This window comes from Leopardus geoffroyi, chromosome C3 (assembly GCF_018350155.1).
Source record: "Leopardus geoffroyi isolate Oge1 chromosome C3, O.geoffroyi_Oge1_pat1.0, whole genome shotgun sequence".
NCBI classification, from domain to species: Eukaryota; Metazoa; Chordata; class Mammalia; order Carnivora; family Felidae; genus Leopardus; species Leopardus geoffroyi.
Genome location: NC_059338.1, coordinates 29,645,909 through 29,651,908, shown reverse-complemented (window position 1 = coordinate 29,651,908; position 6,000 = coordinate 29,645,909).

Here is a 6,000-nt window from a genome sequence, read left to right as displayed (position 1 = left end):
CGAACAAAGGGGGCGGGGGCCGGCCCGGCCCGGGACCCGCCCCCGAGCCCCGCCGAGCCCGCACTGGGCCCCGCCCCGCCCCTCATTCACCAATCCAAGGCCCGGGCAACGGCAGGGGCAGGACTTGAGCCTTTAAAGGGACCTCTTGGCTCGCGTCCACCCGCTCGCTGGGGGGCGGGCGGGATTGGAGGGCTGGGGAAGAGGAGGGCCCAGAAGCTGATCACGCCGGAGCCTCTGCCCCCCCCAGCCGCCCGAGTGGCAGAATCTCAGCCTAGATGGGACCCCGGTTTCATAAATGAGGAAACTGGAACGCAAAGAGGGGAACCACCCAAGGTCACTCAGATTTGGTGGCTAAGCAAGGGGTAAGAACCCAGGTCTCCGGAGCAGAGTGCTTCACTTCAAAGAATCCCACAGCGATTAGCGGTTTATATTTTGAAAGCACCAGGAAAGCTTCCCTTCTGATTTATGACAGTGAATGTGTCAACCTTTACTGAACGAGATTCTTGCTGGTGACTAACAAGATTCCCTTCACCTCCATCCTGCAGCATTTTAAAGTTCATCTTTTGGTTGATTCCTGGCTAGGCTCCTCGCCCAGATGGGCCCCTCCCTCTGCTAGACCGAAGTGGTTCCACTGACCTTTATGACCCACAGATGACCCCCTGAGCTTGCCTCACACTCTTTTGTGGCCGTGGGGGCAGAGGGTCGGCGTGGGAGGCCTGGGCTGCACTGGGAGAGAAGGCAACAAAGGGGGCACTCAACTCCAGGCACCTGGGTAGAGGCTGGAGGGGAGAGGTGGGTGCGGAAGGAGACAGAGCAGTGCAGCTGCCTTTACATGGATATAAAGGAAAAGGGGAGCCCCGGAGCCTTTAAACATAGGGCAGAGCTGGAGAAAAGCAATGCCCTGAGAAGTCACAATTCTCTTTCCACTCTACCTACCCTCCCATTGAGCCCAGACTCCCTCTCCCTGCTCCCCAACTCCCAACATGGGGGCCATTCCCAGGGCCCTCCCCAGCTGCCCTCCCTTCCCACACTTCAACCAGCTCCCTCCCCTGGAAAGAGCCCAAGAGGAGGACCCAGCTGCAGCTCCAGATGTGGATGATACTCTCTGGGGGAAGGGGGGAAGGGGAGTCAGACGCCAAGCCTCTTGCATCACCCTCCAATGATGATGAAACTATGCCAGAGATTTTGGCAAGGGTGTGGGTTAGGGTCTGAGGATGTATCTGTTGGTACCATCCTCTCTCCCTTCCCTCCCCCACTCACCCCCACAGATAACTGCTCCGTCCAGTAGTCCAGATCACTCTGGTTTTAATGAGTCAAACCCAAACAATGATAATTTCAAGGGCAAATTTCCAGGGCAAATCAACACCCCTCCCCCCAACCTGATTCAAAACAGGGCACCACCAGCAGTGGCCCAACGGTGGAGGAGGAGAGGGAGGGGATGCTGGTGGGATCCTGCACCTTTTATTAGCATTTGAACCTAGAGGAAGCTCTCTCTGGGCCAGTAGGTCACCCCTTCCCGAGCAGTAGGCCTGCAGAGTGTTGAGTCAGATCCTGGACATTCTCTCCCCATCTTCCAACCAAAATAAGAGATGGGGAGGTGGCTAACAATTATGGACCATCCATGAGAACCAGGTATTTTTATGCATATTCTCATTTGAATCTCATAACATTGTGAGCTGGGCTTTAATATTCTCTTTCAGTTTTGCAGTTGGGGGAGAATGAGTCTCACCCAGCATATAAGCAATGGAGCCAGGATTTGAACTTATGCATCTTGTTCCAAACTCCCCAGATCACCTCCAAGCAAGTGCCCAGAGGGAAGGGAGCCGGCCTGACCCAGGCTTTTGCTGGAGATTTAGCCCTCCTGGATGATAATGCTACATTTTGCAAAGCTGCTCTCCCGCCCACTAGACCCTGGACTTCTCTGGGGCTCATCTCTGGTTTCCTGCCTCCAGAAGGTCCCCTCTGACTTCCGAGATTAGGTGACCCTTCTGACTCACAGCTTTACTGCTGGGAAATGGCGCCAGAGCCGCTGCAAGCACCCTCCCCTTCCCTCCAGGCCAAAGGATGTCAAGCCAGGAGGAGCAGGGAGGCACATGCGCTGGAAACTCTGGCTTCCTAGAGGTCAGGGCCCCACATCAGCTGTGCCAGCCACCTCAGCAGCTCCCTCCTGGACCACCAGGGCCACTAGATGTCCAGACTCTTGACTCCTGGGCACTGCTGCCCAGGGGTGAGCAGGGAAACCGGGCACAGAGGTCAGAGGGAGATCCAAGGGGCAAGAAGAGACGTGGGGAGATTTAGGTTAGATGGGTCAGAGGAGGCCGAGGACAATCCCTGCCCTCTCCAGTCTCTGTGTGCCTTCAGCACAGACTCTGCTTCCTCTCTTTGGCTTGTTCCCACCCCCACCCTTTCCCACCCCTTCTCCCTCCTCCCAGCTGCTCTTTCCTTCCCTAACCCTGAAGTTTCTCAAGGAGCTGCCTATATGCCTAGCCCTCCCAACCCCCACCCCTTTCCTCTCAGCCTGACAGAAATGGGCAAACACATATACACTACCTCCTGTTTGGTCCTTAATTCCGCTAATTGGACTGGAGTTTGAGCCCCAGCTCTTGTCCTAAGCTGAGGCCTTTCCCCGTCAGGCGTCTAGGGGCCTCCATCATTTCTCTTGACAGGAGCCGTGGGCGTCTGGGCAGATGGGAACGTGGGGGAGCTGTGGAGGACCCTCTCTGAGGCAGGAAGCTCCCACTCCTGTAGTTAAAATACTCCAGCAGCAACTTGAGGAAGCCATCTGGCCCAGATCTCTCAGGCACGGCCTAGCTTTCAATAGCAACCCTACGGTAACAAATCAATATACCTAAGAGATACCCTTCAGCTCCAGAAATGTCTCTAGAGGTGGTCTGAACCTGAGACCTGTTCCCTCTTATCTTCTTTAGGGTTAGCACTAGGCATTGGCATTTGAAGAAATGATCTGAGCATTGTCCTAAAAGTTCCGGGGGTGGAAAGTATAGAGTTCTGGACCTCCAGGCCTAACTGTCAGCCCCACCCCAGCAGCTGGGCTTGGTTCCATGGGACAATGGGCATTAGCCCCGTCCTGCCAGCCACGCCCTCCCGTGTCCACCTGGGTATGGAGCCCAGCTCTGCCTGCCAACAGGAGCTCAGAACCCCTGAAAGGATCTACTTGGGTGCAGATTCAGAGGTCTTAGATCAGGCGCGGGCTCAGCCTGACTTCCTGTGTTACAGAAGGAGACAGACTTAGCCTTAGAGGAAACCAGAATTTGTTATAAATAGAAGGGAGAGAGAACTGCCATGGATTATAAACACCCCATCAGTCCTTAAAAAAAAAAAAAAAAAAAACCCAACTATTTTTGGTTTCAAATGTTCATGACAATTTAATGAATACTCCATATAACCTCAGACATGGCTCTTCATCCACTTTCTGCTCTGCCATGTTTCCTATCAGGGCCAAAAGCAGGAAGAGCAGGTGTGGGAAATTCTCAATGTCACAGAAACTTTGTGGAGTTGAAAAGAACGCTCAGATCATCGAGTTTTGCAGTTTCATTTTCAGGTGAAGACACGGAAGCCCAGACGGGTAAAGAGACTTGTCGACAGTTGAACAATAAACTAGTGAGCAGGGACCAACGGTGTGGTCCTCATGGGTCCAGAGCAGGGCGGTTTCCACAGCAGCATGGAAGGACCCAGAAGCTAAACATCCAAGACTGGGCCCTGTGTGAGTTTCTGGCTTGGATGAAAGTGAAGACTATACCAGATAACAAGAGACAGGTGGAAGCTAAAGTGTGGTGTTCCAAGTCAGAGATCTGGGTTGAGATTCCCACCCTGCCACGCGCTAGCTACGTAACCCTGGGCAAGTTATGTAACTACCTCAGGCGTCCATTCCCTCACCTCCGAAAGAGGATGATCACACTCCCCTCGTCGCAGGACCAGGATGAGGTTAAAGGCAGTAACCTGGGCCAAGCACCCAGTATAATGCTCAGCACAAAATAGTAATTTCCTTCACATTTCCCGTGGATTCTCTGTCCCTTCTGCGATGGGCCTCTGCCCTCTAACTGGACAGAAGGGCACGTCTGTCATAAAGAAATCTGCAGGATAGGGAGTGTCTGTGGTGAGTGTGAATGAGGTGTGGACAAGGTGAGGAGGTTCGCGGGGCCCAAGTGCTCCTTGTTGATGCGGGAGGTGGGAGGAAGCCAATTCGCAGAGTTATTCGGAGGCCTCTGCTGGCCACTCGGTGGTGGGGACCAGGGTGGGGGGGGGCAGGGTGAGTGTTCACAGAGGCAGGAAGGGGCCTGGGGTATGCTGGACCCCTTCTGTGCAAAAACACTCCTGGTCTCAGCCTCACTGGGGGTTATCTGGAGGGCATCTCAACTTTATTTCACTCACCCCATGTGCTACACTGTGCCAAGGACGCCACATAGGATTTCTCATTTCATCCTCACGACAATCGCTGAGGTAAACACGGTTATTGTCCCCATTTTGCAGAAGAGGAAATGGGCTCAGAGGTCACTCGGCTAGTGTAGCAGTCATTAGTGCTGTGCACCAAATATTTCCGGCTCTCCGCTGTCCGTCACAAGGCAGGACTGCGTGTCCTCTGATGTTAGCTGTGGCCACGTGACTGACTTTGACCAGTGACGTTTGGGCGGGACAGACACATTTCACTTCTAAGTGGAAGCTGTCTGAGCTACTGGCGCCCTCGCATTACATCACGTTGTTGATTGAGTTTACGTGAGAAATAAACTTTTATTGTGTCAGGCCACCGAAATTATGGGCGGATTTGTTACCTTGGCCTAGCCTAGCCTACCCTGGTTGAGATAGTGAAGGGGCAGAGCCAGAGTTCAGAGCCCTGGTCTGTAAAGATCCCAAAGGGCCCAAGTGCCTTCGAGGACTCTACCCGCCTGTCTAAGACACAGAGGCCCCCTTTGGCTTCTGATCTGGACAACTTTTGGAGCAGGAGAAGAGGGCAGGGAGCCTGTCTTGCCTTCCCTTCTTTCTACTCCCTATGATTTGACGAAGATTTTGCCATGTTTCCAGATTGCTGGGTCCTCAATGAGCATGGTTTCCTGTCACCCCCTTGGGGGCTCCGAGTCTTCTGGTCAGCTGTGCTATCTCTCAGGGGTCTTCAGGGGCCACGCTGAGAGGTAATTAGAACAGTTCCAAGGGACTTCCAGTGCCTCTGCCCGTCGCTTACCTAGGAAACAGCTCTCAAGTTGGGCATCAGGACACAACTGTGTTAACCCCAACCCAGAGGTCCTAGAGGAAGCCAATTGAGGATCCCACAGATCTTCTCAGAGGCACATAGAAAGTAATAAAAGCTACCCTTTTTTAACATTGTGTCCGGCGTTGTTTAAAGGCTTCAGATCCCTACTGTCATGTAATGCTCACAACAACCCTAAGAGGTAGGAACAATTATCATTCCCATATGAACAAAGGACACCAAGAGTTGCCCAAGGTCATGCGGCAAGTGATGGGGGTGGGGGTGGGGGGGTCAAACCCACCCAAGCAAGCCGATTTCCTGTTTCATCCTGTGTCAGATCATAGTGAAGAATAAGGATGGATCTAGACCTTGGCAGCTGCTGAGCTGAGAAAGAGCAGAGCACCTTGAGAATTCACCTGCTTCATAGGTCCACACAATGACCTGTACGCAAATGTTCACGGCAGCATTATTTATCGTAGCCCCAAAATGGAAATAACCCAAGTTTCCATCAACAGATGAATGCATAAGCTGGTATATATCAAATAATAGAATACAATCAGCAATAAGAAGGATGAACTATCAATGATACAGCATGGATGAACTCCAAAATAATTATGCTGAGTATAAGAAGCCAGACCTGGGCACCGGGGGTGGTGGGGGACCCGAGAGAAGGGAGGAATGGGCAGTGAACAGAACTTGGAGGGGCAGAGGGGGCAGGGGGATCACTATTAGGCACCAAGAAATTTGGGGGGTGGTGGATACATCTATTATCTCGATGATGGTGTTGGTTCCACGGCTGT